This window comes from Phyllobates terribilis, unplaced genomic scaffold (assembly GCF_046119375.1).
Source record: "Phyllobates terribilis strain yellow unplaced genomic scaffold, ASM4611937v1 Scaffold_472__1_contigs__length_1415193, whole genome shotgun sequence".
Taxonomy (NCBI): domain Eukaryota; kingdom Metazoa; phylum Chordata; class Amphibia; order Anura; family Dendrobatidae; genus Phyllobates; species Phyllobates terribilis.
The window spans coordinates 251,536-272,902 of NW_027363232.1; the positions used below are offsets into that span (position 1 = coordinate 251,536).

The 21,367-nt window shown below is 43.5% G+C and overlaps 10 non-coding genes and 2 pseudogenes across 10 annotated transcripts; all 12 read right to left on the reverse strand.

Moving 5' to 3' along the window:
* Positions 1-1,575: 1,575 nt before the first annotated feature.
* Positions 1,576-1,775, reverse strand: LOC141229426 (U2 spliceosomal RNA). The gene has a single exon (XR_012296116.1). It is a non-coding gene; the product is annotated as a U2 spliceosomal RNA (small nuclear RNA).
* Positions 1,776-8,165: 6,390 nt separating this feature from the next.
* Positions 8,166-8,356, reverse strand: LOC141229314 (U2 spliceosomal RNA). Its single transcript, XR_012296009.1, has one exon. It is a non-coding gene; the product is annotated as a U2 spliceosomal RNA (small nuclear RNA).
* Positions 8,357-9,474: 1,118 nt separating this feature from the next.
* Positions 9,475-9,665, reverse strand: LOC141229315 (U2 spliceosomal RNA). The gene has a single exon (XR_012296010.1). It is a non-coding gene; the product is annotated as a U2 spliceosomal RNA (small nuclear RNA).
* Positions 9,666-10,780: 1,115 nt separating this feature from the next.
* On the reverse strand, positions 10,781-10,971 carry LOC141229403 (U2 spliceosomal RNA). Its single transcript, XR_012296097.1, has one exon. It is a non-coding gene; the product is annotated as a U2 spliceosomal RNA (small nuclear RNA).
* A 1,115-nt stretch (positions 10,972-12,086) lies between these two features.
* Positions 12,087-12,277, reverse strand: LOC141229316 (U2 spliceosomal RNA). The gene has a single exon (XR_012296011.1). It is a non-coding gene; the product is annotated as a U2 spliceosomal RNA (small nuclear RNA).
* Positions 12,278-13,392: 1,115 nt separating this feature from the next.
* On the reverse strand, positions 13,393-13,583 carry LOC141229318 (U2 spliceosomal RNA). The gene has a single exon (XR_012296013.1). It is a non-coding gene; the product is annotated as a U2 spliceosomal RNA (small nuclear RNA).
* A 1,118-nt stretch (positions 13,584-14,701) lies between these two features.
* LOC141229439 (U2 spliceosomal RNA) lies at positions 14,702-14,927 on the reverse strand (annotated as a pseudogene).
* Positions 14,928-15,687: 760 nt separating this feature from the next.
* On the reverse strand, positions 15,688-15,779 carry LOC141229451 (U2 spliceosomal RNA; annotated as a pseudogene).
* Positions 15,780-16,894: 1,115 nt separating this feature from the next.
* Positions 16,895-17,085, reverse strand: LOC141229371 (U2 spliceosomal RNA). The gene has a single exon (XR_012296065.1). It is a non-coding gene; the product is annotated as a U2 spliceosomal RNA (small nuclear RNA).
* Positions 17,086-18,200: 1,115 nt separating this feature from the next.
* LOC141229319 (U2 spliceosomal RNA) lies at positions 18,201-18,391 on the reverse strand. The gene has a single exon (XR_012296014.1). It is a non-coding gene; the product is annotated as a U2 spliceosomal RNA (small nuclear RNA).
* A 1,115-nt stretch (positions 18,392-19,506) lies between these two features.
* Positions 19,507-19,697, reverse strand: LOC141229320 (U2 spliceosomal RNA). The gene has a single exon (XR_012296015.1). It is a non-coding gene; the product is annotated as a U2 spliceosomal RNA (small nuclear RNA).
* A 1,112-nt stretch (positions 19,698-20,809) lies between these two features.
* Positions 20,810-21,000, reverse strand: LOC141229418 (U2 spliceosomal RNA). Its single transcript, XR_012296111.1, has one exon. It is a non-coding gene; the product is annotated as a U2 spliceosomal RNA (small nuclear RNA).
* Between the last annotated feature and the right edge of the window lie 367 nt (positions 21,001-21,367).

Sequence of the window (21,367 nt, forward strand, 5' to 3'; positions counted from 1 at the left end):
GAAAACAGTCAGAGGTACCTCTTTGGAGCAATACAAGATGACAAAAGTCAGCCCATCCAAATATTGATTGTCCAGATTCTTTTTCAAACAATCATAGAAATTGTTGCAAACAGCCATAGAAGTAAATACAAGATTATACTTGCTTTTGAATTGCTGGAGGCACAAGATTTCTTCCTTCTTCACTTCAAGGAGTCCAAACAAAATCTCCTTCACCACGAAGCTGAGGGTAAAGATTCCTTCTTTGCCTTCTTCCACATCAATCTGGATTCCAAACTTCACTCGAGCCTCACCGGGCCCAGCGTATCGAATGCGTCCCATTATCGCTAGTCGTGTCTACTGGCCAACTCCTTATAGCAGCAAGTGGCTTAAGCCATAAAATGGCGATGCCACAGGGCCAAGAGTTAACGCACAGACAGCCAAATGACTAGACCCATTACAGATCTGAGCCAAAAGGCCGAGAAGCGATAACCAGAATTGGTTTCGAACTACGGAGCCACCCAAGGATCCTGAAGAGTCCATTTGTGGAGATGAGCTCCTGGACTCCCGTTAAGAAGACATGTTGTCAACCTCTAGATCCCTTACATGCCTGCACTTTTCGGCTTGCTGCTGCTGCAATCCACGCGTTTTAGATCTGCATAACTCCACCTCTTTAAACACAGCACCCTCACCCCCTGCTGTTCCCACCCGCCTCAACACCGTTGGAAGGGAGGAGAACCAATTAAGGCGGGGGGTGGGGTGGAACGAGCAGCTGTCTACCCTTAGCAGGAGGGCTGCTGATTACTTACCTCTCCTGCTGCTGCTGGCTGTCCAGCAGCAGACTGAAGGTGGCTGCTGCTGTGCGCAGGTATATAAAGGCTCAGAGCCTATTATGACACGCGCAGCCAGCGTTCCATTGCCACATTCCATCTACTGCAGGCAGGATACCTGGCTGGCTGAATGTCGCTGAGAAGCTCACAGAGACCGCCATAAGCAACAGTTTAACAGAATGCCACAGACTAATCAACCAAACTTTTTGGGTTGGGTTCTCTTTTATAGTCTGCAGGCATTAATTGAAAGAAGTCAGTGTTCCAGCAGAGGGAGACAACGTTTCAGAAAAGGCATTGTAGCAAACCAAAAAAGAAATTTTAAGCGCAGCAGAGTAACCAGCGCACATACCTGTTAGCTCAGGTGAGTTTAAAAGGCTGCTGTTGATAACAAGGGCATTTGCTAAATAGATGGTGTGTGTGCAACAATATACTGAAAGGTCAATTATATTGTGCAGCTTATCTCACCACCTGTAGTTATTTAGGTGAAAGCTCCAAAATGCTTGCCTAATATGTCTGTTTATCCTAAAGGAAGTAAAGAGGGAGAGCTAGAAAGAGAGCATTGCGTTACATTACATGGCAATGCAATGCACAGTTGCTGAAGTTGAACCAAAATGAGCTTGTCATCTGGCTTCTGCAACTTTGAACATGAAAAATCCAATGAGGAGAAGAAAAGCAAAGCCAAAGAGTCCATCCCAAAATCCGACAAACAAGCAAAATGAACAAAAAACATTGAATTCAATACTTTCTGATTTTAGAAACTGCATTAAAGAAGGGGTGCACCGGTCCTGGAGATACTGCAATACCAGGTCAATGCGTGGAGTGGACAGAGCAAGCTCTTTTTCCATCTCCCTGTTCTAAAAATCCATTTAATATATGGTCCCCAGATAGGGGACGTATCAGATATTAAACTGATAAGAACAGATTTTTTTTTTTTAATTTGGCTATCCCCCACATGGGGATAAAAACCGTTTATTTAAAAATTAAACAAATTACAGAAATAAAACCATTACATCCACATTACACTTTCGGGACTTCAAAGAAAAATAAAAATTCCATCACAGCAAATTTTACAAGACTTCAAATATTCCATAGGTTAAAAAGCCATTTGCCTGCCAATGTTACATTCTTTTTCCTGTCCAATAAATAGTATATGTACATTTCACTTTTACAAAAGGCTAAAACATCATCTACTGGTAACATTTCATGTTTAAAAACAGCAATATTTCTAGCATTCCAGAGCGCTATCTTGGCACAATTCACTGTCTTCCACGCCATTATTTTTTGGTCCATTGTTGGGCATTCCAGAAGACCATATAACACTGATGCAAAATTAAAGTCCTTGAGGTCCACCATTTTCTCCAGCAGGGGGATTAATCTTCTCCAGAACTCTTTAGCAAAAGCACAAGTCCATAAAAGATGCTTCACTGTCTCTTCTTCTTGACAACCTTCTCTTGGGCAGATGGCAGACCTCACAAAACCTCTTCTGTACTGGAATGCCCGGCAAGGAAGACAGTGGTGTGCGCAGCTCCAAGACATGTCTTTCTGTACATTAAAAAGATAAGGGGCGTTAATCATTTTCCATATGTGTACAGTTTTGTCATCATCATAACGTTCAATATCACACAACGTCACATCAGTACTAATTTGTTTGAGTAGTGTCTTGCTGTTACATAGATCCCCTGTCTGTTTCTTATTCAAATTAAAATCAAGAATAATTTTCTTTAAAATCTCATAATGTGCAGGTAGGTTAAAAGCATAAGGAAAGGATAAAACCGTTTCAAACCAACCAAACCTTCTCATGAGAAAACCAGTGTTAAAACGCATAAAATAGGAAAGGTAATTATCTTTAAAAAGGGTTTTAAAACAGAAACAGAAAAAATGTATTAAAAGAAACTTATCTAAAACAGGGAAATCTTTCCCACCTTTAACCTTTGGCTTTGTCACAATTTCTCTTTTGAGTTTCTCCATTTTTGAGCCCCAAAAAAAGGTAAAACATACTTTTGTAATTCGTTTCAACAAATTTGTAGGAGGGGGGAACACCAAACTAAGATATAACAGGATAGGTAATATCACCATTTTTACAATCAGAACTTTACCTTCCATTGACAGCTTTCTCATATTCCACATGCAGATTTTCTGATTAATTTTCTGTGCTGCCGCATCCCAGCTATTAAAACCATTATTAGATTCATTAAAAGAAACACCTAAAATAGTAATGGAATCTGTAACTGCAATTGGTACATCATGTAAACTCATTCCCCCGACATTTAAAATATTACATTTAGTAAGATTAATTTTAAAACCGGAAACTGTACAAAAAGACTGAATTTGGCTTATCGTTTTTTGTATTGAAGGTACATCACATCCAAACACGGCTACATCATCCATATAGCTTACAACTTTAACTTGTAGACCGTTCCCTCCGGGTAAGGGTACTCCACATATTTGCTTATCCCGGCGTATTGTACATAAAAGGGGTTCTATAGCACATATAAAAAGCAGGGGGGACAAAGGGCAACCCTGCTTCACCCCTGATTTTAAAACTACCTCTTTTGTTTTAAAACCATTAACTAAAATCTTACTCGTACAATCATTATAAAAAGCTTTAAGAGACAATAAAAACCCACCCGGAATGCCCATTTTTTCTAAAACTTTAAAAAGATAAAAATGAGACACGCGGTCAAAAGCTTTCTCAAAATCCACCGCTAGGATTGACATCTTTGTCTTTCTGGTTTTTACATCTTCAATACAATCTTTCACCAGGTTTAAATTGTCCCAGATACTACGCCCAGGTACCCCGCATACCTGATTTGCATGAATTACTTTATGTATCACTTTTTTCAACCGATTTGCACAGATCTTAGCCATAATTTTGTAATCACTATTTAAAAGAGTTATCGGCCTCCAGTTTTTAAGATCCGTTTTGTCACCTTTTTTGTATAGTAGTGATACCTCACCTTTCTTCCATGAGTTGAGTAAAACCTTATTATTAAAAACTTCGGAAAACAAATTAAACAAATCATCTTTTAAAATATCATAAAAACTTATATAAAACTCTATGGGGATACCATCAGGGCCCGGCACTTTACCATTTTTAAAACTCTTCATGGTTTCTAAAATCTCTTCCTCACATAGAGGTTGGGATAAAAAACTTTGGGCATCAGCATCTAGGGTGGACTTGATCTCCCCCAGGAAAGTGTGTATTAAATCATGGTCTACAGTTTTTACATTAAAAAGATCATTAAAATAGACATTTACCTTATCCAATATAACGTTGATATTATTATCTCCATCTATGTTATCAATTATTGTTTTCGCCTGTTTGTTTTTCTTAAAAAAATACCTGGAACAAGTCTCATCCTCTTCTACGTGTTTTACCTTTGAACGAAAAATCAGTTCTTTTCCTTTTTGTTCCAACCACTTTGAAATTTCTCCTTTAAGACTCAATATATCATTACCTACATCCAGACCATTGTCTTTGAATTTGTACAATGTCTGTAACCTGATATTAAGAAAATTATAGATCTCAAACTTTTCTTTAGCTTTTTGTATGCTTTTCTTTATAAAGAAATCTTTAATGCTTATTTTCATTCTATCCCACCAGGAGCTAAAAGAAATATTGGGGTTTTTCCTTTTTCTACAGTTTACATAAAACTCAATAAAATCCGATAAAATTTGTGGATCTTTTAAAAGGGACACATTCAATTTCCAAGATTTCTTACCACATTTCTTCTTTCCATTAATCCTCACTCTAAAAGATAAAACCTTGTGATCTAAGAGAATATTAGTTAAAACTTCACATTTCACTGGCAGTATTTTTTCTGAACCTAAAACAAAATCTATCCTGGAGCTACATGTAGAATTGCTCCAGGTGAAACCAGCGTCTATAGGGCTATCCTTGTTACATTCTTTATACACATCAGTTAATTTACAATCATTTATAATATTGCTTAACATTCCAGACGTTTTGTCATAATTTCTACTCACGGAACCGGAGCGTCGGCTTTCGCCTTTTAAAATACAATTAAAATCACCTGCCAGGATAAAAGGTTCAGAAATGTTAATAAATAAAGGTAAAATTTCCAGCATATCAGCCCTTTCATTTTTATCAGGTGACCCATAAAAATTTAAAAACTGCCATCTTGTCCCATCAATAAAAGCCTTAACTAAAAGAATACGACCCGGTAAAATATCTTGGATAAAATCAATAGACACATTTCCCTTAAAAAGTATAGCTACCCCGGCTGATCCGGTTGCATTTGATCCAGACCAGACCGATGGACCATGTTTCCACTCTTCCTTATATTTTTTGTAAGAAATCTTATGAGGGATATGACATTCTTGTAAAAAGTAAACAGAAGCTGTAAAACAGGTTAAAAAATGTAAAACAGTAGCTCTTCTGGTCTTGGATCCTATGCCTCTCACATTGAGGGAAACACCACTAATGTCAGCCATCATAACAAATGGTTAGGAAGAAACAAAAACTGGACTTTACCTATCCGATGGACGGATCAGACCACTTGGACTTTCACCAACGCCCTCTTCTGAATCCACCGTTATCAAAGAGTCTTCATCATCGGAGAAGGAACATTCACTTAAATTAAGACCCGACGCTACTGGGGTGTAGCTCGGAAGGATATTGTGAGAAAGGTTACACTGGGTCTCCATAGGCTGACCATTTAGGTCCTCGTCAGGTGGGTCTCCGAGAGGCTCCGCACTCCCCTGCTGACCCGCAGAGGGTCGTAACACAGGGGCAGGCTGCGCACATGGCGGAGCCTCAGAGTCCCCGGAGGCAGCCAGGTTCGGGGCCCCACCTGGGGCAGCAGAGCTCCGGGACCTCGGGATTCCAGAGTCTACACCCCCGTGAGGGGATGTATCCATCTCCTCCCTATTAGCCACCTCCACGGAACCATTCTTTTTCTTATTATGAGACCTCACCAAATGCCACGTACCGCCCTCGCTCTCGTGAGACCCAGTGGGAATTTTGGGCTCGGTGTCAGCCTTTTGGCGTTCTTTTTTGGCCTTACCGACCGTCCCTTTATGATCTTTCTCAGCCTTCCTTTTAGCCTCCTTATGGTCTTTCAGCCAGCTCCTGGGCTCCTGTGAGTTACCTGTCATTGACTCGGAGGGATTGTTACTAGTCGAAGCGCCCTTATCACCTCCCGAGGCTCCAGGTTGCTGTTCCTCCTCCTGAGGGGTGGTCTGATTGGCCCGTCCATTCCCGGATGTCTTGGACTTCTCCTTTTGTTTTTGTTCATCCTCTCTGAACCTGTGAGGGCAAGAAAAATAGAAATGACCAGGTGTCCGACAAAAAGAGCATTTTTTTTCATTTGGGCACTCCTTTGTGTCATGTTCAGTACTGGCACAATTTCTACAAGTGGCACCACAACTATCCTTAGAGTGCCCATAGAGACCACAATACCTACAGAAAAGTGGCATTCCTGAGAAAAAAAAATCCCCATTAGTTTGCCCTATTTTAAATCGAGCTGGAGGAAGTCTCACACCTCCAGGGAATTTAGGGTCTCTTTCACATTTTACTAAAAACTTCCATTTTGAGGTCCAGATGTTAAACTCATTCAACACTTTCCCAATCAATTTCACACTTTTAAAATAAACTGACAAAAAGGAAATAACCTCTGGTGCTGTTATGAAGGGTGAGAAGATTTTCACAACCACCATCTTTACCTCATCCAGGACGTGCTCGATGATCTGAATCCCTTTTAGACCAGGGCTATTTTCTACCGACTTAACTCTGGACAAAACATCTTTGAAAATACCTTCGCCAGTAAAGGTTACATCATAATCTCCACGTCGAGGATAATCCTGGATAGAAAGGATTTCGTTGGTTCTGACGTGGAGCAGTTTCTCAAGCACATCCTGGACTACATATCCCAGATTCCGCATATCGGAACCACCAGCCGTAAAGCGGACCCTTATGGTGTTCTTAAGCCTCGCATATAGAGGCACGAGGTTGGGGTCAACCTCCATGGTATGGCGCAACAAAATGCAAATTGCAACCGCCTGCAATCTGCGCCTTCAGAGCTTTGAGATAAAGCACCTGAAGGCTGGGGGATCGCTGCCCGTTACCCTAGGACTAATCCCTCTCCCTAATAGCAGCAGGCAGGTGAAGCCCACCGAAGTGGACGATCCTGCCAGGCCAAGGAGAGGGGTACCTGAGTGCCCTTCAACTGAAACCTCCTGCTGTGAAGCACTTGGTCTCAGCCAAAAGGCCGAGAAGCGATAACCAGAATTGGTTTCAAACTACGGAGCCACCCAAGGATCCTGAAAAGTCCATTTGTGGAGATGAGCTCCTGGACTCCCGTTAAGAAGACATGTTGTCAACCTCTAGATCCCTTACATGCCTGCACTTTTCGGCTTGCTGCTGCTGCAATCCACGCGTTTTAGATCTGCATAACTCCACCTCTTTAAACACAGCACCTTCACCCCCTGCTGTTCCCACCCGCCTCAACACCGTTGGAAGGGAGGAGAACCAATTAAGGCGGGGGGTGGGGTGGAACGAGCAGCTGTCTACCCTTAGCAGGAGGGCTCCTGATTACATAACTCTCCTGCTGCTGCTGCTGCTGCTGGCTGTCCAGCAGCAGACTGAAGGTGGCTGCTGCTGTGCACAGGTATATAAAGGCTCAGAGCCTATTATGACACGCGCAGCCAGCGTTCCATTGCCACATTCCATCTACTGCAGGCAGGATACCTGGCTGGCTGAATGTCGCTGAGAAGCTCACAGAGACCGCCATAAGCAACAGTTTAACAGAATGCCACAGACTAATCAACCAAACTTTTTGGGTTGGGTTCTCTTTTATAGTCTGCAGGCATTAAATGAAAGAAGTCAGTGTTCCAGCAGAAGGAGACAACGTTTCAGAAAAGGCATTGTAGCAAACCAAAAAAGAAATTTTAAGCGCAGCAGAGTAACCAGCGCACATACCTGTTAGCTCAGGTGAGTTTAAAAGGCTGCTGTTGATAACAAGGGCATTTGCTAAATAGATGGTGTGTGTGCAACAATATACTGAAAGGTCAATTATATTGTGCAGCTTATCTCACCACCTGTAGTTATTTAGGTGAAAGCTCCAAAATGCTTGCCTAATATGTCTGTTTATCCAAAAGGAAGTAAAAGGGAGAGCTAGAAAGATAGCATTGCATCACATTACATGGCAATGCAATGCACAGTTGCTGAAGTTGAACCAAAATGAGCTTGTAATCTGGCTTCTGCAACTTTGAACATGAAAAATCCAATGAGGAGAGGAAAAGCAAAGCCAAAGAGTCCATCCCAAAATCCGACAAACAAGCAAAATGAACAAAAAACATTGAATTCAATTCTTTCTGATTTTAGAAACTGCATTAAAGAAGGGGTGCACCGGTCCTGGAGATACTGCAATACCAGGTCAATGCGTGGAGTGGACAGAGCAAGCTCTTTTTCCATCTCCCTGTTCTAAAAATCCATTTAATATATGGTCCCCAGATAGGGGACGTATCAGATATTAAACTGATAAGAACAGATACTACACTTGATCTTAGCCAAAAGGCCGAGAAGCGATAACCAGAATTGGTTTCAAACTACGGAGCCACCGAAGGATCCTGAAAAGTCCATTTGTGGAGATGAGCTCCTGGACTCCCGTTAAGAAGACATGTTGTCAACCTCTAGATCCCTTACATGCCTGCACTTTTCGGCTTGCTGCTGCTGCAATCCACGCGTTTTAGATCTGCATAACTCCACCTCTTTAAACACAGCACCTTCACCCCCTGCTGTTCCCACCCGCCTCAACACCGTTGGAAGGGAGGAGAACCAATTAAGGCGGGGGGTGGGGTGGAACGAGCAGCTGTCTACCCTTAGCAGGAGGGCTCCTGATTACATACCTCTCCTGCTGCTGCTGCTGTTGCTGGCTGTCCAGCAGCAGACTGAAGGTGGCTGCTGCTGTGCACAGGTATATAAAGGCTCAGAGCCTATTATGACACGCGCAGCCAGCGTTCCATTGCCACATTCCATCTACTGCAGGCAGGATACCTGGCTGGCTGAATGTCGCTGAGAAGCTCACAGAGACCGCCATAAGCAACAGTTTAACAGAATGCCACAGACTAATCAACCAAACTTTTTGGGTTGGGTTCTCTTTTATAGTCTGCAGGCATTAAATGAAAGAAGTCAGTGTTCCAGCAGAAGGAGACAACGTTTCAGAAAAGGCATTGTAGCAAACCAAAAAAGAAATTTTAAGCGCAGCAGAGTAACCAGCGCACATACCTGTTAGCTCAGGTGAGTTTAAAAGGCTGCTGTTGATAACAAGGGCATTTGCTAAATAGATGGTGTGTGTGCAACAATATACTGAAAGGTCAATTATATTGTGCAGCTTATCTCACCACCTGTAGTTATTTAGGTGAAAGCTCCAAAATGCTTGACTAATATGTCTGTTTATCCAAAAGGAAGTAAAAAGGGAGAGCTAGAAAGATAGCATTGCATCACATTACATGGCAATGCAATGCACAGTTGCTGAAGTTGAACCAAAATGAGCTTGTAATCTGGCTTCTGCAACTTTGAACATGAAAAATCCAATGAGGAGAAGAAAAGCAAAGCCAAAGAGTCCATCCCAAAATCCGACAAACAAGCAAAATGAACAAAAAACATTGAATTCAATTCTTTCTGATTTTAGAAACTGCATTAAAGAAGGGGTGCACCGGTCCTGGAGATACTGCAATACCAGGTCAATGCGTGGAGTGGACAGAGCAAGCTCTTTTTCCATCTCCCTGTTCTAAAAATCCATTTAATATATGGTCCCCAGATAGGGGACGTATCAGATATTAAACTGATAAGAACAGATACTACACTTGATCTTAGCCAAAAGGCCGAGAAGCGATAACCAGAATTGGTTTCAAACTACGGAGCCACCCAAGGATCCTGAAAAGTCCATTTGTGGAGATGAGCTCCTGGACTCCCGTTAAGAAGACATGTTGTCAACCTCTAGATCCCTTACATGCCTGCACTTTTCGGCTTGCTGCTGCTGCAATCCACGCGTTTTAGATCTGCATAACTCCACCTCTTTAAACACAGCACCTTCACCCCCTGCTGTTCCCACCCGCCTCAACACCGTTGGAAGGGAGGAGAACCAATTAAGGCGGGGGGTGGGGTGGAACGAGCAGCTGTCTACCCTTAGCAGGAGGGCTCCTGATTACATACCTCTCCTGCTGCTGCTGCTGCTGGCTGTCCAGCAGCAGACTGAAGGTGGCTGCTGCTGTGCACAGGTATATAAAGGCTCAGAGCCTATTATGACACGCGCAGCCAGCGTTCCATTGCCATATTCCATCTACTGCAGGCAGGATACCTGGCTGGCTGAATGTCGCTGAGAAGCTCACAGAGACCGCCATAAGCAACAGTTTAACAGAATGCCACAGACTAATCAACCAAACTTTTTGGGTTGGGTTCTCTTTTATAGTCTGCAGGCATTAAATGAAAGAAGTCAGTGTTCCAGCAGAAGGAGACAACGTTTCAGAAAAGGCATTGTAGCAAACCAAAAAAGAAATTTTAAGCGCAGCAGAGTAACCAGCGCACATACCTGTTAGCTCAGGTGAGTTTAAAAGGCTGCTGTTGATAACAAGGGCATTTGCTAAATAGATGGTGTGTGTGCAACAATATACTGAAAGGTCAATTATATTGTGCAGCTTATCTCACCACCTGTAGTTATTTAGGTGAAAGCTCCAAAATGCTTGCCTATTATGTCTGTTTATCCAAAAGGAAGTAAAAAGGGAGAGCTAGAAAGATAGCATTGCATCATATTACATGGCAATGCAATGCACAGTTGCTGAAGTTGAACCAAAATGAGCTTGTAATCTGGCTTCTGCAACTTTGAACATGAAAAATCCAATGAGGAGAAGAAAAGCAAAGCCAAAGAGTCCATCCCAAAATCTGACAAACAAGCAAAATGAACAAAAAACATTGAATTCAATTCTTTCTGATTTTAGAAACTGCATTAAAGAAGGGGTGCACCGGTCCTGGAGTTACTGCAATACCAGGTCAATGCGTGGAGTGGACAGAGCAAGCTCTTTTTCCATCTCCCTGTTCTAAAAATCCATTTAATATATGGTCCCCAGATAGGGGACGTATCAGATATTAAACTGATAAGAACAGATACTACACTTGATCTTAGCCAAAAGGCCGAGTAGCGATAACCAGAATTGGTTTCAAACTACGGAGCCACCCAAGGATCCTGAAAAGTCCATTTGTGGAGATGAGCTCCTGGACTCCCGTTAAGAAGACATGTTGTCAACCTCTAGATCCCTTACATGCCTGCACTTTTCGGCTTGCTGCTGCTGCAATCCACACGTTTTAGATCTGCATAACTCCACCTCTTTAAACACAGCACCTTCACCCCCTGCTGTTCCCACCCGCCTCAACACCGTTGGAAGAGAGGAGAACCAATTAAGGCGGGGGTTGGGGTGGAACGAGCAGCTGTCTACCCTTAGCAGGAGGGCTCCTGATTACATACCTCTCCTGCTGCTGCTGCTGCTGGCTGTCCAGCAGCAGACTGAAGGTGGCTGCTGCTGTGCACAGGTATATAAAGGCTCAGAGCCTATTATGACACGCGCAGCCAGCGTTCCATTGCCACATTCCATCTACTGCAGGCAGGATACCTGGCTGGCTGAATGTCGCTGAGAAGCTCACAGAGACCACCATAAGCAACAGTTTAACAGAATGCCACAGACTAATCAACCAAACTTTTTGGGTTGGGTTCTCTTTTATAGTCTGCAGGCATTAAATGAAAGAAGTCAGTGTTCCAGCAGAAGGAGACAACGTTTCAGAAAAGGCATTGTAGCAAACCAAAAAAGAAATTTTAAGCGCAGCAGAGTAACCAGCGCACATACCTGTTAGCTCAGGTGAGTTTAAAAGGCTGCTGTTGATAACAAGGGCATTTGCTAAATAGATGGTGTGTGTGCAACAATATACTGAAAGGTCAATTATATTGTGCAGCTTATCTCACCACCTGTAGTTATTTAGGTGAAAGCTCCAAAATGCTTGCCTAATATGTCTGTTTATCCAAAAGGAAGTAAAAAGGGAGAGCTAGAAAGATAGCATTGCATCACATTACATGGCAATGCAATGCACAGTTGCTGAAGTTGAACCAAAATGAGCTTGTAATCTGGCTTCTGCAACTTTGAACATGAAAAATCCAATGAGGAGAAGAAAAGCAAAGCCAAAGAGTCCATCCCAAAATCCGACAAACAAGCAAAATGAACAAAAAACATTGAATTCAATTCTTTCTGATTTTAGAAACTGCATTAAAGAAGGGGTGCACCGGTCCTGGAGATACTGCAATACCAGGTCAATGCGTGGAGTGGACAGAGCAAGCTCTTTTTCCATCTCCCTGTTCTAAAAATCCATTTAATATATGGTCCCCAGATAGGGGACGTATCAGATATTAAACTGATAAGAACAGATACTACACTTGATCTTAGCCAAAAGGCCGAGAAGCGATAACCAGAATTGGTTTCAAACTACGGAGCCACCCAAGGATCCTGAAAAGTCCATTTGTGGAGATGAGCTCCTGGACTCCCGTTAAGAAGACATGTTGTCAACCTCTAGATCCCTTACATGCCTGCACTTTTCGGCTTGCTGCTGCTGCAATCCACGCGTTTTAGATCTGCATAACTCCACCTCTTTAAACACAGCACCTTCACCCCCTGCTGTTCCCACCCGCCTCAACACCGTTGGAAGGGAGGAGAACCAATTAAGACGGGGGGTGGGGTGGAACGAGCAGCTGTCTACCCTTAGCAGGAGGGCTCCTGATTACATACCTCTCCTGCTGCTGCTGCTGCTGGCTGTCCAGCAGCAGACTGAAGGTGGCTGCTGCTGTGCACAGGTATATAAAGGCTCAGAGCCTATTATGACACGCGCAGCCAGCGTTCCATTGCCACATTCCATCTACTGCAGGCAGGATACCTGGCTGGCTGAATGTCGCTGAGAAGCTCACAGAGACCGCCATAAGCAACAGTTTAACAGAATGCCACAGACTAATCAACCAAACTTTTTGGGTTGGGTTCTCTTTTATAGTCTGCAGGCATTAAATGAAAGAAGTCAGTGTTCCAGCAGAAGGAGACAACGTTTCAGAAAAGGCATTGTAGCAAACCAAAAAAGAAATTTTAAGCGCAGCAGAGTAACCAGCGCACATACCTGTTAGCTCAGGTGAGTTTAAAAGGCTGCTGTTGATAACAAGGGCATTTGCTAAATAGATGGTGTGTGTGCAACAATATACTGAAAGGTCAATTATATTGTGCAGCTTATCTCACCACCTGTAGTTATTTAGGTGAAAGCTCCAAAATGCTTGCCTAATATGTCTGTTTATCCAAAAGGAAGTAAAAAGGGAGAGCTAGAAAGATAGCATTGCATCACATTACATGGCAATGCAATGCACAGTTGCTGAAGTTGAACCAAAATGAGCTTGTAATCTGGCTTCTGCAACTTTGAACATGAAAAATCCAATGAGGAGAAGAAAAGCAAAGCCAAAGAGTCCATCCCAAAATCCGACAAACAAGCAAAATGAACAAAAAACATTGAATTCAATTCTTTCTGATTTTAGAAACTGCATTAAAGAAGGGGTGCACCGGTCCTGGAGATACTGCAATACCAGGTCAATGCGTGGAGTGGACAGAGCAAGCTCTTTTTCCATCTCCCTGTTCTAAAAATCCATTTAATATATGGTCCCCAGATAGGGGACGTATCAGATATTAAACTGATAAGAACAGATACTACACTTGATCTTAGCCAAAAGGCCGAGAAGCGATAACCAGAATTGGTTTCAAACTACGGAGCCACCCAAGGATCCTGAAAAGTCCATTTGTGGAGATGAGCTCCTGGACTCCCGTTAAGAAGACATGTTGTCAACCTCTAGATCCCTTACATGCCTGCACTTTTCGGCTTGCTGCTGCTGCAATCCACGCGTTTTAGATCTGCATAACTCCACCTCTTTAAACACAGCACCTTCACCCCCTACTGTTCCCACCCGCCTCAACACCGTTGGAAGGGAGGAGAACCAATTAAGACGGGGGGTGGGGTGGAACGAGCAGCTGTCTACCCTTAGCAGGAGGGCTCCTGATTACATACCTCTCCTGCTGCTGCTGCTGCTGCTGGCTGTCCAGCAGCAGACTGAAGGTGGCTGCTGCTGTGCACAGGTATATAAAGGCTCAGAGCCTATTATGACACGCGCAGCCAGCGTTCCATTGCCACATTCCATCTACTGCAGGCAGGATACCTGGCTGGCTGAATGTCGCTGAGAAGCTCACAGAGACCGCCATAAGCAACAGTTTAACAGAATGCCACAGACTAATCAACCAAACTTTTTGGGTTGGGTTCTCTTTTATAGTCTGCAGGCATTAAATGAAAGAAGTCAGTGTTCCAGCAGAAGGAGACAACGTTTCAGAAAAGGCATTGTAGCAAACCAAAAAAGAAATTTTAAGCGCAGCAGAGTAACCAGCGCACATACCTGTTAGCTCAGGTGAGTTTAAAAGGCTGCTGTTGATAACAAGGGCATTTGCTAAATAGATGGTGTGTGTGCAACAATATACTGAAAGGTCAATTATATTGTGCAGCTTATCTCACCACCTGTAGTTATTTAGGTGAAAGCTCCAAAATGCTTGCCTAATATGTCTGTTTATCCAAAAGGAAGTAAAAAGGGAGAGCTAGAAAGATAGCATTGCATCACATTACATGGCAATGCAATGCACAGTTGCTGAAGTTGAACCAAAATGAGCTTGTAATCTGGCTTCTGCAACTTTGAACATGAAAAATCCAATGAGGAGAAGAAAAGCAAAGCCAAAGAGTCCATCCCAAAATCCGACAAACAAGCAAAATGAACAAAAAACATTGAATTCAATTCTTTCTGATTTTAGAAACTGCATTAAAGAAGGGGTGCACCGGTCCTGGAGATACTGCAATACCAGGTCAATGCGTGGAGTGGACAGAGCAAGCTCTTTTTCCATCTCCCTGTTCTAAAAATCCATTTAATATATGGTCCCCAGATAGGGGACGTATCAGATATTAAACTGATAAGAACAGATTTTTTTTTTTTTTTTCTTTTTTTTTTTTTTAGCCCGAATTCGTGTACAAAACCCGAGTGCGCTTAAAAAAGTGACAAGTGCCACAAAAAAAGTGCACTAGGATGCTGGTCTCCTTGAAACCCTCTCCAAAAGGAGAAGGGTCCCCCAAACCATTCCCCGTCCCTCCGAGCCAAAAGGCCACAGCGAGGATCAGGGACAAAAAGCCACCTCCAGCCGAAGCCAGAGGCGACCCAATCTTACCCCCAGCACCTGCCCGAGTTCTCACCCGAGCAAGGCACTGGGAGCCAAAGACTGTGCTCCCCTCCCGGAAGAGGGGAGCCAACAACGCTCTCCTCCCGAAAGAGGAGAGCCAGGGGGGTTCAGGGGGGAGCGGAACCTGATGGCCACACACTCCCCCCCTAGACCTGCCAAGAGAGGAACCCGTAAGGGAACCGCATCCCGACAAAATCCTAGTAGGACGTGACACACGTGAATAAGTGGACACACAGTGACAAAGAAATTAAATAAATAGTGAAGGTTTCACAGTATAATACTGCCCGTACCTTCGACCGGGAATTGAAAAATTCCCCATCCTAAGGCCAGAAGGCCCGGAATAAGGGTGTGTGCGAAGAAAGAAAATTTGAAGTGCTTGTGCAAATGTGCCATAAACTCAAGTGGGGTTCCCAATCCCAGTGAGTTAAGGCACCCCAGGGTCACCACTCCTGGGGCACTTCACACTTCGGGCTTTCGATCTTCCCCGGCCCAATGGCGTCGATCCTGGGGGGCCATGCTTTCCACCAGATGACTATATTAGCCACCTGGCGTACTAACAAGCGCCTAAACCCCAGTGTGCATAATGTATCAATCTACTAGGGCGGCCAACATCCAAAACCGCCTTTTCAAAAGATACTACACTTGATCTTAGCCAAAAGGCCGAGAAGCGATAACCAGAATTGGTTTCAAACTACGGAGCCACCCAAGGATCCTGAAAAGTCCATTTGTGGAGATGAGCTCCTGGACTCCCGTTAAGAAGACATGTTGTCAACCTCTAGATCCCTTACATGCCTGCACTTTTCGGCTTGCTGCTGCTGCAATCCACGCGTTTTAGATCTGCATAACTCCACCTCTTTAAACACAGCACCTTCACCCCCTGCTGTTCCCACCCGCCTCAACACCGTTGGAAGGGAGGAGAACCAATTAAGGCGGGGGGTGGGGTGGAACGAGCAGCTGTCTACCCTTAGCAGGAGGGCTCCTGATTACTTACCTCTCCTGCTGCTGCTGCTGCTGGCTGTCCAGCAGCAGACTGAAGGTGGCTGCTGCTGTGCACAGGTATATAAAGGCTCAGAGCCTATTATGACACGCGCAGCCAGCGTTCCATTGCCACATTCCATCTACTGCAGGCAGGATACCTGGCTGGCTGAATGTCGCTGAGAAGCTCACAGAGACCGCCATAAGCAACAGTTTAACAGAATGCCACAGACTAATCAACCAAACTTTTTGGGTTGGGTTCTCTTTTATAGTCTGCAGGCATTAAATGAAAGAAGTCAGTGTTCCAGCAGAAGGAGACAACGTTTCAGAAAAGGCATTGTAGCAAACCAAAAAAGAAATTTTAAGCGCAGCAGAGTAACCAGCGCACATACCTGTTAGCTCAGGTGAGTTTAAAAGGCTGCTGTTGATAACAAGGGCATTTGCTAAATAGATGGTGTGTGTGCAACAATATACTGAAAGGTCAATTATATTGTGCAGCTTATCTCACCACCTGTAGTTATTTAGGTGAAAGCTCCAAAATGCTTGCCTAATATGTCTGTTTATCCAAAAGGAAGTAAAAAGGGAGAGCTAGAAAGATAGCATTGCATCACATTACATGGCAATGCAATGCACAGTTGCTGAAGTTGAACCAAAATGAGCTTGTAATCTGGCTTCTGCAACTTTGAACATGAAAAATCCAATGAGGAGAAGAAAAGCAAAGCCAAAGAGTCCATCCCAAAATCCGACAAACAAGCAAAATGAACAAAAAACATTGAATTCAATTCTTTCTGATTTTAGAAACTGCATTAAAGAAGGGGTGCACCGGTCCTGGAGATACAGCAATTCCAGGTCAATGCGTGGAGTGGACAGAGCAAGCTCTTTTTCCATCTCCCTGTTCTAAAAATCCATTTAATATATGGTCCCCAGATAGGGGACGTATCAGATATTAAACTGATAAGAACAGATACTACACTTGATCTTAGCCAAAAGGCCGAGAAGCGATAACCAGAATTGGTTTCAAACTACGGAGCCACCCAAGGATCCTGAAAAGTCCATTTGTGGAGATGAGCTCCTGGACTCCCGTTAAGAAGACATGTTGTCAACCTCTAGATCCCTTACATGCCTGCACTTTTCGGCTTGCTGCTGCTGCAATCCACGCGTTTTAGATCTGCATAACTCCACCTCTTTAAACACAGCACCTTCACCCCCTGCTGTTCCCACCCGCCTCAACACCGTTGGAAGGGAGGAGAACCAATTAAGGCGGGGGGTGGGGTGGAACGAGCAGCTGTCTACCCTTAGCAGGAGGGCTCCTGATTACATACCTCTCCTGCTGCTGCTGCTGCTGGCTGTCCAGCAGCAGACTGAAGGTGGCTGCTGCTGTGCACAGGTATATAAAGGCTCAGAGCCTATTATGACACGCGCAGCCAGCGTTCCATTGCCACATTCCATCTACTGCAGGCAGGATACCTGGCTGGCTGAATGTCGCTGAGAAGCTCACAGAGACCGCCATAAGCAACAGTTTAACAGAATGCCACAGACTAATCAACCAAACTTTTTGGGTTGGGTTCTCTTTTATAGTCTGCAGGCATTAAATGAAAGAAGTCAGTGTTCCAGCAGAAGGAGACAACGTTTCAGAAAAGGCATTGTAGCAAACCAAAAAAGAAATTTTAAGCGCAGCAGAGTAACCAGCGCACATACCTGTTAGCTCAGGTGAGTTTAAAAGGCTGCTGTTGATAACAAGGGCATTTGCTAAATAGATGGTGTGTGTGCAACAATATACTGAAAGGTCAATTATATTGTGCAGCTTATCTCACCACCTGTAGTTATTTAGGTGAAAGCTCCAAAATGCTTGCCTAATATGTCTGTTTATCCAAAAGGAAGTAAAAAGGGAGAGCTAGAAAGATAGCATTGCATCACATTACATGGCAATGCAATGCACAGTTGCTGAAGTTGAACCAAAATGAGCTTGTAATCTGGCTTCTGCAACTTTGAACATGAAAAATCCAATGAGGAGAAGAAAAGCAAAGCCAAAGAGTCCATCCCAAAATCCGACAAACAAGCAAAATGAACAAAAAACATTGAATTCAATTCTTTCTGATTTTAGAAACTGCATTAAAGAAGGGGTGCACCGGTCCTGGAGATACTGCAATACCAGGTCAATGCGTGGAGTGGACAGAGCAAGCTCTTTTTCCATCTCCCTGTTCTAAAAATCCATTTAATATATGGTCCCCAGATAGGGGACGTATCAGATATTAAACTGATAAGAACAGATACTACACTTGATCTTAGCCAAAAGGCCGAGAAGCGATAACCAGAATTGGTTTCAAACTACGGAGCCACCCAAGGATCCTGAAAAGTCCATTTGTGGAGATGAGCTCCTGGACTCCCGTTAAGAAGACATGTTGTCAACCTCTAGATCCCTTACATGCCTGCACTTTTCGGCTTGCTGCTGCTGCAATCCACGCGTTTTAGATCTGCATAACTCCACCTCTTTAAACACAGCACCTTCACCCCCTGCTGTTCCCACCCGCCTCAACACCGTTGGAAGGGAGGAGAACCAATTAAGGCGGGGGGTGGGGTGGAACGAGCAGCTGTCTACCCTTAGCAGGAGGGCTCCTGATTACATACCTCTCCTGCTGCTGCTGCTGCTGGCTGTCCAGCAGCAGACTGAAGGTGGCTGCTGCTGTGCACAGGTATATAAAGGCTCAGAGCCTATTATGACACGCGCAGCCAGCGTTCCATTGCCACATTCCATCTACTGCAGGCAGGATACCTGGCTGGCTGAATGTCGCTGAGAAGCTCACAGAGACCGCCATAAGCAACAGTTTAACAGAATGCCACAGACTAATCAACCAAACTTTTTGGGTTGGGTTCTCTTTTATAGTCTGCAGGCATTAAATGAAAGAAGTCAGTGTTCCAGCAGAAGGAGACAACGTTTCAGAAAAGGCATTGTAGCAAACCAAAAAAGAAATTTTAAGCGCAGCAGAGTAACCAGCGCACATACCTGTTAGCTTAGGTGAGTTTAAAAGGCTGCTGTTGATAACAAGGGCATTTGCTAAATAGATGGTGTGTGTGCAACAATATACTGAAAGGTCAATTATATTGTGCAGCTTATCTCACCACCTGTAGTTATTTAGGTGAAAGCTCCAAAATGCTTGCCTAATATGTCTGTTTATCCAAAAGGAAGTAAAAAGGGAGAGCTAGAAAGATAGCATTGCATCACATTACATGGCAATGCAATGCACAGTTGCTGAAGTTGAACCAAAATGAGCTTGTAATCTGGCTTCTGCAACTTTGAACATGAAAAATCCAATGAGGAGAAGAAAAGCAAAGCCAAAGAGTCCATCCCAAAATCCGACAAACAAGCAAAATGAACAAAAAACATTGAATTCAATTCTTTCTGATTTTAGAAACTGCATTAAAGAAGGGGTGCACCGGTCCTGGAGATACTGCAATACCAGGTCAATGCGTGGAGTGGACAGAGCAAGCTCTTTTTCCATCTCCCTGTTCTAAAAATCCATTTAATATATGGTCCCCAGATAGGGGACGTATCAGATATTAAACTGATAAGAACAGATACTACACTTGATCTTAGCCAAAAGGCCGAGAAGCGATAACCAGAATTGGTTTCAAACTACGGAGCCACCCAAGGATCCTGAAAAGTCCATTTGTGGAGATGAGCTCCTGGACTCCCGTTAAGAAGACATGTTGTCAACCTCTAGATCCCTTACATGCCTGCACTTTTCGGCTTGCTGCTGCTGCAATCCACGCGTTTTAGATCTGCATAACTCCACCTCTTTAAACACAGCACCTTCACCCCCTGCTGTTCCCACCCGCCTCAACACCGTTGGAAGGGAGGAGAACCAATTAAGGCGGGGGGTGGGGTGGAACGAGCAGCTGTCTACCCTTAGCAGGAGGGCTCCTGATTACATACCTCTCCTGCTGCTGCTGCTGGCTGTCCAGCAGCAGACTGAAGGTGGCTGCTGCTGTGCACAGGTATATAAAGGCTCAGAGCCTATTATGACACGCGCAGCCAGCGTTCCATTGCCACATTCCATCTACTGCAGGCAGGATACCTGGCTGGCTGAATGTCGCTGAGAAGCTCACAGAGACCGCCATAAGCAACAGTTTAACAGAATGCCACAGACTAATCAACCAAACTTTTTGGGTTGGGTTCTCTTTTATAGTCTGCAGGCATTAAATGAAAGAAGTCAGTGTTCCAGCAGAAGGAGACAACGTTTCAGAAAAGGCATTGTAGCAAACCAAAAAAGAAATTTTAAGCGCAGCAGAGTAACCAGCGCACATACCTGTTAGCTCAGGTGAGTTTAAAAGGCTGCTGTTGATAACAAGGGCATTTGCTAAATAGATGGTGTGTGTGCAACAATATACTGAAAGGTCAATTATATTGTGCAGCTTATCTCACCACCTGTAGTTATTTAGGTGAAAGCTCCAAAATGCTTGCCTAATATGTCTGTTTATCCAAAAGGAAGTAAAAAGGGAGAGCTAGAAAGATAGCATTGCATCACATTACATGGCAATGCAATGCACAGTTGCTGAAGTTGAACCAAAATGAGCTTGTAATCTGGCTTCTGCAACTTTGAACATGAAAAATCCAATGAGGAGAAGAAAAGCAAAGCCAAAGAGTCCATCCCAAAATCCGACAAACAAGCAAAATGAACAAAAAACATTGAATTCAATTCTTTCTGATTTTAGAAACTGCATTAAAGAAGGGGTGCACCGGTCCTGGAGATACTGCAATACCAGGTCAATGCGTGGAGTGGACAGAGCAAGCTCTTTTTCCATCTCCCTGTTCTAAAAATCCATTTAATATATGGTCCCCAGATAGGGGACGTATCAGATATTAAACTGATAAGAACAGATTTTTTTTTTTAATTGAATGCGTCAGAAGACGCGACATAAATTAAATTCCATTTGCATGGATAACCAAAAAAATGTCGCCTACGCCTTCATCATCCGAATTCAACTTTTTGTTTTTTTTAAGAAAATTTAATGATAATTAATAAATAAAACATAACATAACATATCCTTACATCAACAACAAAAAACTTCCAACAAAAACATCAACTCAACATTTTTCTTCTTCCACGTTTCTTCTTCCTCCATGACATGTCCAACAATTTCCAGTCAAAACCTTGCAGCAAAATCTTTTCATCTTCTTCAGCTTCAGCACTGGTATCAACACAATCCTGCATTACTTTCTCTTTTCCCTTATCATCCACCTTCCTTTTTTCCTTAACGTCTTTACTTCTAGGTACTCTCTCCAG